This window comes from Mixophyes fleayi, chromosome 1, assembly GCF_038048845.1.
Source record: "Mixophyes fleayi isolate aMixFle1 chromosome 1, aMixFle1.hap1, whole genome shotgun sequence".
Taxonomy (NCBI): Eukaryota; Metazoa; Chordata; class Amphibia; order Anura; family Limnodynastidae; genus Mixophyes; species Mixophyes fleayi.
The window spans coordinates 121,082,756-121,094,334 of NC_134402.1; the positions used below are offsets into that span (position 1 = coordinate 121,082,756).

Here is an 11,579-nt window from a genome sequence, read left to right on the forward strand (position 1 = left end):
AATCTGTAGTGATTCTTGGAAACCCTGTAAGTATTTCTGGTAATGCATGTTCCTGGTGCTGAATATTCCACAGTGCCTTTATTCTTGGTTTGATTGTCTGCCCCACATACGAACTATGCTTAAGACCCACCCCAGCGGCTGTGACCTGTGTGGAGCACGCAGCTAAACCCATAGCTCCTTGCAGATGTCACTGGTGACTACCGGTGTCATGTTAGACTTCATACCCTGGGCAGGGGTAGTGCAAACTTGAGCTAGTTCAGGATGTCTCTCTCTCTTTCTCTAGGTTTGCTGATAGCTGGTGCAGTATGGCTTTGCTTCCTCCAAGGTAACTCAAATCTTACAAAAATACTGCTAATGCCAAAGATGGTTGACACAGCTGACCCCAACAAAGTACTATTTGGGCCAGTGCACGCTTCCTTTGTTTACAGTTGCTCAGGCACCCTGGAGAATTCAAGTCCTAGGTGAGCGGGTAGGTGAGTTAGGTATGCATGTACAAATTCATAATGTCTGCTTTGAAGAATTTTGTTTATGCGACTCTACACAATGGCAGCACTGTGGCTTAGGAGCTAGCACTTCTGCCACACAGCACTGGAGTCATGAGTTCGATTCCCGACCATGGCCTTATCTGTGTGGAGTTTGTATGTTCTCCCAGTGTTTCTGTGGGTTTCCTCCGGGTGCTCTGGTTTCCTCCCACATTCCAAAAACATACTAGTAGGTTAATTGGCTGCTATCAAATTGACCCAAGTCTCTCTCTGTCTGTGTGTGTATGTTAGGGAATTTAGATTGTAAGCTCTAATGGGGCAGGGACTGATGTGAGTAAGTTCTCTGTTCAGCGCTGCGGAATTAGTAGCGCTATATAAATAGTTGATGATGATGATCCAGAGCTTTCCTCCAAAAAGCTGAATGACACCCCTGGATAATGTAAAACAGGCAGAATAACCCTTTTTTAAGACCACTAATTTACAGCACCACATCCCAATTTTAACAATGATGACCATACAAGCAGCCAAATTTACTAAGTTGGGGTTTGCAAAATCGACGTCAAATCACCATACAAACAGCCAAAACGAAAGAGGTGGTTGTGAGAGGCAAGATTTAGGAAATCACATTCAATTGGGCTGCAGTTAATCATGATGCCTATAAAAAGGGCCTAACAAGTGTTGGCAGGTGTGGGTTTATTGGAGAATAGCGATTTCCGGCAATTTACTACATTCATGCTACTGCATGTATGCACCATTCATCATCATCATCATCATCAACATTTATTTATATAGCGCCAGCAAATTCCGTAGCGCTTTGCACCATTGCATGTGACATAGACAGAAAGGAGGGAGTAGGTTGATGATGAACACCAGCCACAGGTTCCATGGAGGCCACTCAGATCACGTGCAGCACGTGTTTTTGGTGTTCATTTACACCTGGACTCCCTGTCTAATCAGGAGGAAGTGCAAATGTTTAGCCTCAACCGCACTAACCTGCTGATGCTTTATGAGCAGGTGAGAATTGTTTTGGAGCCAGAAGCATCATGCTCCCATACAGTGTTTGGGCTGCACAAATTATTGTGTGCTGTCCACAGGCTTATTTTAGTCCGTGACTTCAAGAGTGGTGGGCATAACACAGGCAACATTTTCCAGGCACTTTTTCTTAGGTGTCCTAAAAAAGTGTTGCACACATCTATCTGCTTCCCCAGCCAGGAGTCCCAGCGGAATGAGTTAAAGGTAGCTTTCTATTGGCTCTCAGGGCTTCCTAATCTCTTGGGAGCTGTAGATTGCACTCATATTGGTCTGAGACCACCTCACCACAGGGAATTGTCAGTGAATGTTTTGGCTGGTCATTCTGGGTCACGTCATGAGGTGTATATCTTAAGGCAGTCAGTCTTCTATGCCAAGTTTGAGCATGGAGAAATGCCGGAGGGATGTCTTTTGGGTATCTAAAAGTCATCCGTTAGGGCAGCATGGTGGCTTAGTGGTTAGCACTTCTGCCTCACAGCAATGGGGTGATGAGTTAAATCCATGACCATGGCTTTATCTGTGTGGAATTTGTATGTTCTTTCCGTGTTTGCATTGATTTTCTCCGGATGCTCTGTTTTTCTCCCACACTCCAAAAATATACTAGTAGGCTAATTGGCTGCTATTAAATTGACCTTAGTCTCTAGGTATGTGTATGTTAGGGAATTTAGACTATAAGCTCAAATTGGGCAGGGACTGATGTGACTGAGTTCTCTTTACCGCGCTACAGAATTAGTGGCGCTATATCATTATTATATTATAATATATATTATAATTAGTTGCTGCTGATGATGATATTTTGATGCAAACCGATTCTTGGTTTATATGCCTCATGTGCTAACTGCTGTAGATGTGCATTTAATGTAAGCTAACATATGTGTCCATTTAAGGTGATTCAGGATATGGGTGTTGCTTCTGACTGAAGACTCCTCTGCTGCATCCGCAGACTCCAGCCCAGCATAAATATAATGAGGCGCACATATATACTAGATGTGTGATAAAATGTACCTTTGGACTGCTGGAGACCAGGTTCAGGTGCATTGATAAATCTGGTGGTGTGCTTCTCTAGACCCCTGATATAGTGCTAGTTTTCTGTCTATTGCATAATCTGGTTTTACATCAACATAGCCCCTTGACTATTGCAGTAGACAGTGAACAAGTAGTTGTACCATCTGGTGATGTACTGACTATCCAGGGGGGAGACAGATTAATATGAAACCACTTTACATGTAAGTTGTTAATATTAATACTAAAAATCATTGGTCATCTGTGTAATGTTTTAGCAATGCAATCTAATATGAGTTTATTTATTAAAGTAGGGATTGTTTGACCAAATGGTAGTGTGTTGTCTTCATGTGTACTTTTGAATATGGTTTGGTATGTGACTTACCAATATGTTTGTTTTATTTTATTTTAAAAAACAAATAAATCAATTATATTAGTCTACAATACTACTGATGTTTAGGTAAGTCAATTTTTTTTTCCGCAATTGCTAAAGGAACAGGTACCCTTGCAATTATGTCCTCATGAATGTGTGCACTCATCATTAGCACGTTGACATTGACCTCCCTCACCATGGTGTGTAATGTTTCAACTGCGCCAGTCATCAGGATATGATTTAAATTTGTTTGTTCCTTAGCTGAAGCAATTCTATTTAAAGCATATCACAGATAAGTGAAGTAAATAATGTAACATAGTTACAATGGCATTTGTCAAGGGTGGGATATATTAGGCAGCAAGTGAAGAATCAGTTCTTGAAGTTGATGTGTTGGAAGCAGGAAAAATGGGCAAGTGTAAGGATTTGGGCGACTTTGACAAGGGCCAAATTGTCAAGGCTAGACGACTAAGTCAGAGCTTATCCAGAACGGTAGGTTTTGTGGGGTGTTCCCGGTATGCAGTGGTTACTACCTACCATAAGTGGTCCAAGGAAGGACAAGCAGTGAGCCAGCAACTAGGTCATGGGCGCCCAGGGCTCATTGATGAGCATGGGGAGCGAAGGCTAGCCTTACTGGTCCAGTCCCACAGGATAGTTAATGTAGCACAAATTGCTGAAAAGGTTAATGTTGGCTATAATAGAAAGGTGTCAGAACACAGTGCATCACAGTTTTCTGAAAACAGATGGTAAGGTTCATAAACGTGAGTTTAATCTCTTGTTACCAACAACTAAACACAAAAGTAAAAAACTTAATTGGAGATGTTTTTCTCAACAAACTTTGGAACATAGCATAAACCTAACCTAAGACTAGTAAGAATCTGAAATCAACAAGAACAAAGATCCATTAGATTTGGAACATGTACATGATTGGATTGGTTCTCACATTGTTCGTACCATTTGACAATTGAATTTAATTAATGAGAGAATTTTTGTTGGAATTACAACAATCGTTATTGGACCAATTATCTATGAAATTTTGGTATATGTGTGACACACCACCATTCCTATTAAAAACTTCATGTCTGTATTTTTGAAATGAAAAGTTGTTTTACTGTCGCATTGATTACTTGCATGAGTTTTTGCAGAATCACGGTTTGGTTTTATGTTTATATACATAAAAGATCCTTTGATTCATGTTGTTCATTTGCGTTGCAGGATTATACTTTTATGTGATTGTCAATAATATAACTCATTTTACTATACTGATCAAAGTTTACATCGATAATTGCAGAACCATAACTACAGATTTTAGTGGCCTGGGCGAGATAGACCACTGGCGCCACCCCCACCCCCACACACACCCCCACCAATTTTGGTGGGAATAGATGCTGCCTCCTATGGAGCGCACTGCTGGAAGAGAAGTAGCCTTCCTCTTGTGAAGGGGGGGGAGGGATGAACACTTAGCCTTTTACAAGTACCAGATGGTTCTCCAACCCTGTACAACTTTCTCCTACCTAATCTTGTAGTTTGACCACATGGAGCTGCTGCTGTCATCTTAAGCTCACTTGTTGCTTGACTGGATCTTGTTGGGCCCTGTTGGAAAAAGATAGTCATTATTCCCCACAAGGAAAGCAAACCAACCAGTTAACAGTCTAGGCCTCCCTCTTCTAAACAGCCCTGACATTAAATTAAAGTACCCATGTCTCCTTTGTAATATTAATGTAATATTATTCACATTTTTTTTTAAAAAAAGGCATATTTTCCCTCTTACCAGCCCCCACATTTCACAAATAGGCCTTCTTCTACCCCAACTCTCTCCCATGTTCAGTTAAAAGCACCCAAATCTCCCCAGTAATAAATGAATAGCCCCCATCACAATCATCCCACAAGTAAAAGAATAGCCCCATCAATAAATTAATAGTGTCCACCAATAAATGTATAGCCCCTACTCCTGCTACCTTAATAGACCATACTCCTATTAAATAGCCCCACCATTAAATTAATAGCCATTATCCCCAGTAAACTAATAGTGACCATCAATAAAATGAATAGTCCCTACTCCTGTTAACTTAGTAGACCATACACCCAAATAAAATAATAGCCCCACCAATAAATTAGTATCCTCCACTACTATTAAATTAATAGACCCTAACCCCATTAAATGAATAGACCCTCTAATAAATTAATAACCCCTACTCCAGTTAAATTAATAGGCCCTACCTTCATTAAATTAATAGCTTTTACCAATAGATTAATAGTTCCTAACCCCATTAAATTAATAGCCTGTGAGGATGGACGGACTCACGGGCTGAGGAGGAGACAGAGGGAAAGGGGAGACCCTCATATGTCGAAGGGGATACAGACGATATGGAGAGAAAGAGATTGATACATAGGCTGATGGGGAGATAGATGATATCAGAGAGAGATTCACAGGATGAGGGGGAGATAGGGGAAATGGGGAGAGAGAGATTCATAGACTGAGGGGGAGACTGAGGAGACAGGGAGAGGTAGAGAGATTTATAGGCTGAGGGGGAGACAGATGATATAAGAGATGGTGAGAGAGAGGGATTCCAGGCTGAGGTGGAGACAGGGGAAATGGGGAGAGAGAAATTCACAGGCTGAGGGGGAGACTGAGGAGATGGAGGGAGTGAGAGAGAGAGGGATTCAGAGGATTTACAGGCTGAGGGTAAGACAGGGGAAAGGAGGAGAGAGAGAGAGATGGATTCACATGCAGAGATGGAGACTAAGGAGATGGTGAGAGGGAGAGATGTTCACAGGCTGAGGGGGGAGACTGAGGAGATGGGGAGATGCAGAGATTCACAGGCAGAGAATGAGACTGTGGAGATTGAGAGAAGGAGAGATTCACGGGCAGAGAGGGAGACAGAGGATATGAGAAAGGGAGAGAGATTCACAGGCTGAGGGGGAGACAGAGGATATAAAGAGATGGAGAAAGAGATTCACAGACAGAGAGGGGGACAGGGGAAGAAACACATGCTGGGTATTACTTACCTAGATGGCTGGAGTACAGGAAGTTGTAAAATAGAGACTCTGGTGGGCTGTCCAGGGAGCAGAGGGTCCTTGGCTGAGCACTTATCATAAACAAGCAAAAGCTTGGTCAGCTTGCCAATCATCACTAAGTGGGAGGGTGAGTGGACGGGTAGACTTGACTCATGTAGGAGCGTCCTATGCTGCACTGCACAGGGGCACCTTAGTGTCCCTATGTGGTGTCAATAGTGGGCGGAGCAGCTGTGCAATATGGCATCCCCCCGCTGCTCATATCGCAATCTGCCAGCGCTGACTCTGCATCAGCCCCAGATGTGTACCCGGGGCTGTGATTTGTTTAATAATAGGGCGCCCCCTCTGCTTGCTTCCTGGGCGGCTGCATCTGCAGCATCTTCCTCGCTATGGCTCTGAGTAATTGCATATATACTGTATATTAGAGTACACAACTTCCATGTGCCCAGGAACCTTACCATCTGTTTTCATTTATTTTCAGAGGGCAGGGACCTCCCTCTGTGACCCACTAGGTTCCAATCAGTGACTGCACACACACCCTATAGGGAATTGCGGCTAACTCCAACCGTTATATCTGCATCACAGCTTTCTGCCTATCGTGCTGCACAGCTACAGACCGGTCAAAGTGCCTATGCTGGCTCCTGTCCTCTGCCAAGAGCACCTATAATGGGCACATGAGCACCACAACTGAACCATGGAGCAATGAATGAAGGTGACTTGGTTTGATGAATCATGTTTTCTTTTACATCATGTGGAATGCCGGGGCGTGTGACCTGGGAAATAGATGGCACAGGAATGGCCTATGGGAAGATGGCAAACCAGCTGAGGCAGTGTAATGATTTGAGCAATGTTCTTCTGGGAAATTTTGGGTTCTGGCATTCATATGGATGTTTCCGTACCCCCTACCTACACATTTTTGCAGACCAAGTACACCCCTTCATGGCAACAGTATTTCCTGATGGCAGTAGCCTCTTTCAGCAGGAAAATGTACCCTCCCACACTGCAAAAGTTGTTCAGAAATGGCCTTTAAATTCCCCAGATCACAACCTGATCGAGCATCTGTGGGATGAGCTGGAAAAACAAGTCATAGCCATGGAGGCCCCACCTTGCAACTTACAGGACTTAAAGGATCTGCTGGTAACGTCTTGGTTCCAGATACCAGAGGACACCTTCAGAGGGCTTGTGGAGTCCATGACTTAACGAGTCAAAACTGTTTTGGCAGCACAAGGAGGACCTACACAATATTAAGCAGATGGTTTTAATGTTGTATATGATCGGTGTATAATACAGTAATATTACTCATATTGAAGGCTATGTAATCCACATTCACATTTGCCTCTTATAAGAAGAGTGAAAATAAAAAAATAACATAAGGAAAAGATGCCACACATTGCCAACAACAACCAGAGACTTTTAGTTGGGGGTAGCAAAAACATTTTGGTAAGAGGGTTGAATGGTGTGAAACATTATGTGAGGTTTTGTGGAGGCCAGCTGTATATAGTACAACACAATAATAGCACTTTGCATTAATTTGCTATGTGCAAATGTAGATGACAAAAATAATAGGCTACATGAACACATCCTAAGCATTATCTTTTCTACCACCAGGTTACACTAACCAGCTTGCCCTTTCAGGGCAATATTTATTTCCACATTCCTTTTGCAATACAACATCATCGATTCCTCAGGTTCTTTATCCAGGATATCACTTCCATTTCACCTGCCTTCCATTTGACCTTTACACATATCCAAGGTCCTTCACCAAGTTATTGATGGTCCTTATGGCCACTTTCAGATAATGTGGAATAACCCTTTTACTGTATTTAAAATATATTCTTGTCATGAGAAAGCTAGAACACATTGCCAAGAGTATGATAACACAGGTGAACTTGTTCTTACAACGGCATGGTTGGATTGTCAACATAACAAAAACTCATCTTGTGCCCTCTCAACATTTGCAGTTCTTAAGAGTTCAGATAGATACAGTAAAATACAAAGTGTGTCTATCACTGGAAAGATTTGTCAAAATTCAGTCTTCAGAATACCAGATTCAGTCTCAGTGATGATTTCAATAAGACTTGTCTTCGTTCTCTTCTGCCATCAGCATTCTTCCGTGGGCAAGATGGCATATTCAAGACTTCAACTGGATCTACTTGCCCAATGGGACTGTAAGTCAGTCTCTCTAGATCATGCTGTTAGACTTTTAAAGATCCCAAATGAGTCACTCAACTGGTGGCAGCATCCAAGTTTAAGAAATAAAGGTATGATTTTTCAGAACCAGAGTGGATGGTGTGCACAACAGATTCACCATTAACAGGTTGGGAAGCTTGTTTGCTTACAAAAGTAATACAAGCATATGGCTAAAGAGCAAAAGACATGTGCAAGCAAATATTCTGGGAATGGTTTGGTGTGCATTTCAGCCTTATAAGTGTTTCTCATAACACAAAAACCTCAAAATCATTTACAGGAACATACACCAGTAATGTCATGGACAGAAAGATTGTGAATGACTCCCTCTCTTTGATGGCATGGAGATATAATGGTCACCGTTGAGAAGCAAAGCATCTCAGATAAAGTTGTTAATATACTGTTTCAAGCAAGAAAAAACAATTATTTTGTTTGTTATAGAATCTGGAAAACATTATTTACTTGGTCCAAAAGGAAGATAGAGGATCCCACATCTGCCAATATGCCAATTATTTTGGAATTTCTTGAAGATGGTTTTGATAAAGGTCTGGCTTTCTGCACACTGAAAGTTAAGGGATCTACACTCAGTGTTTTTCTTGACGCCATTCTGGTGTTTAAAGATCTTATTTTTAAAAAAAATTCAAGCAGTAAAATGGTTATGGTCTAGGATCAAACTTTTCGTTGCATTGTGAGATCTCAATATTTTTTAGGATGCATTAATTTTAAATCACTTTGAACCTTTGCCCTTAAGTGGCTCACTTTTAAAGTATTGTTTCTAGTAGCAATTACATCTCCTCACTGAGTGGGAGAACTACATGCCTTGTGGTGTAATGAACGTTTTCTAAATATCTATGTGGACAAAGTAGTATTAAGAAATAATCTTGCTAATTTACCTAAAGTAGTTTCCACTTTCCATGTCGAACAAGAGATTATAATACAATTTCTCTATCCACAGCCACCTAATCACAAGTAAGAGCAATGATATACTCTGGATCTGGTTAGAGCAATATCTATTTACCATTCCAAAACAGTTTCAGGAAGACTGAGCAGTCTTTTCTTATTTCTGGACTTCCCTACATAGGAAGTGCTGCATCCAAACCTGCTTTTGCAAGATAGATTAGAGATGTCATTGCAAAGACCTACAAGGGTAATAATGGGCATGAAGTGCCTGAAATTTTAAATGCACATTGTACAAGGGCAATGGATACCTCCTGAGAATGGAAAGCTCAGACCTCAATGGACGATGTCTGCAAAGCAGCTGGCTGGTTATCTCTTCACTCTTTCACCAGACATTATCTTCTAGATGTCACATTTTCTGCAGTTTTCAAGGACCCCTGTTTGATTTATACTGCTTCAGTACATACCATAGTAAGGGCTGCCATGTAGTAAGCAAAGTTAAATAAAGTTAAATAAAAGAATTATGCTTATCGTTAATTTCTTTTCCTTGAAATACTCCATAACTGTAACTGTCACTGGCTCGCTTCCTGTCTCCTCTGGAGTCCCGGCCGTCACCTTGACGACCGGGACGTCACTTCCGCCCAGCGCCAAGGCAAAGGTCGGACATCCTGCACTGTAGCGCCGCGTCCCGTCAACAGGGGACAGCCGGGCGCGTGCGCAAAGATAGTTAATAGCCTGGGGGCTATTAAGGTTTAATTTAATTTACTGGTTGGCACCTGTGTGTTTTTCAGAGCTAGGCTCTGATTGGTTGTTGGGAATATTTTAGGCAGTGAGGTCTGAAGCCTCACTGCTGGTTATAGCTTCCTGTTGCCAGTTTGCTGACCTGCTGTGTTTCCAGTTCTGTCCTGTGGATATTATGATCGGATTGCCTGTGTATGACCCCTTGCCTGGATTTGGACCCTGCCTGTGTTTTTTGTGACCCTGACCTTCCTGCCTTTATCTGGACCTTGCTACCTTGCCTGTGACCCTTGACCTCGGCTTGTGTATTGGATTCCCTGTCTGCTGCCGGCCCTCGACCCTTGCCTGGACTTCACTCCGCTTTCCTGGGTTCTCCCTAGTCGGTACGCACTTCACGACCCTCTGCTAGTCTGCGGCCAAATCTGTCCCCACCACTAGGGGCTCCAGTGAACACCTGACTGGCAGAGCAGACTCCGGATTGTGCTGTACCGGCTAGAGGGGTTCCTAACAATAACAGCCCAATATTCCCACCCATGTTCTATGTTTATGTTTAAGTAGGACAGTTTGGAATGTTTTTCAAAGACACCACAGTAAAGGAGGAAATCTGAAGTCATCTTATATACCCTCCAGTTGTTTTTCTTTTTCCTATCTCTAATCTCTACTCAAATGATTAGGGAGTTAACCCATTGTAAGAGCTGCTATGGAGTACATCAAGGAAAATAAATTAACAGTTAATTATTTATAAGCACATCTAAAGGTGGTGGAACATTGATTCTTCTCAGAAGGAAAAATATATTTCTCCTCAAAATAACCAATATGTACATTTGCAATAGCTGTTCAATGCCTGCACAATGACCGTTGAAAGTACAAATAATTATTCTCAAGCAGATGTTGACGTAGGTGTCAACACATTTGCCTGGAACTATCTATATGAATATTAATAATTGTGCTGATTATATGTATTATGTACATGTTTGTTTTTCATGCTAGAATATTTGAATTAAAGTCAAATAAACTAATCTGCAGGAATTACTGATATTCTTCATATGTGCTGAACAAGAAATTGGAAGTTGGAAGACCAGAAAGTCCTTCAGAACTGTCACTCACTTTCATCCTATAAGTGTAATGTTGTATCACTAAAATAAGAATAGGACTATATCTACTATACTACTCACAGGTACACCATCACTATTGTCCTAATCTCCACACTGAGGCACACTTGCTCCTCTTGTCAACTCTATCATGAGCATGGATCGCTTCTCTGACTTTTGACTAAGATCAAGTGTGTCATCTGTTCTTATCGGTTTAACTGATAAGGCTGTGCTGCATTCTTGTGCCTCAAGTGTACTAAAACATTCAACGGTTGCCAAGGAAGGTTGAAAAAAACAATGAGCAAGATCAACATTGGGGAAAGAAACTCTGCAAAATTCGACCAATGGGAGAGAAGTAAAGGATCAACCCAGCCGAAGAACCCCCTTTTCTCTGCCCAGCAGGGATAAATTTGAATAGCTCCACTCCCTAGAAGAGACCTTCCTTCAGACCACTTAAGCTCCTTCTACTCCAGGGAATAATAGCCAGGAAGATGGTTTCAGTAATTAAAGCAGTTCCTGCTCCAGCTTCCACCCCTGATCCTGCCCCAGGGAAGGGAAGAAAGTGCCTAAAAGTCTCCCTGACTATTCCTCAATGGCCCATCCAGCAACAGGCCATGGGAAGCCCAGCAAAGACCATCCACAGGGAATTCCAGCCCTGGAGCCCTCTTTGAGGCAAACGGTTCTGAAGATGAAGAATCCTGGATATGACTGTGGCAATTTTTGGGAAGAAAATTATCCTAGAGAAGGGATTCTCAAATGCTGAGACAC

The 11,579-nt window shown here is 42.1% G+C and overlaps 1 pseudogene; it reads left to right on the forward strand.

The window, feature by feature from the left end:
- Positions 1-10,972: 10,972 nt before the first annotated feature.
- On the forward strand, positions 10,973-11,078 carry LOC142137186 (U2 spliceosomal RNA; annotated as a pseudogene).
- Positions 11,079-11,579: the final 501 nt, after the last annotated feature.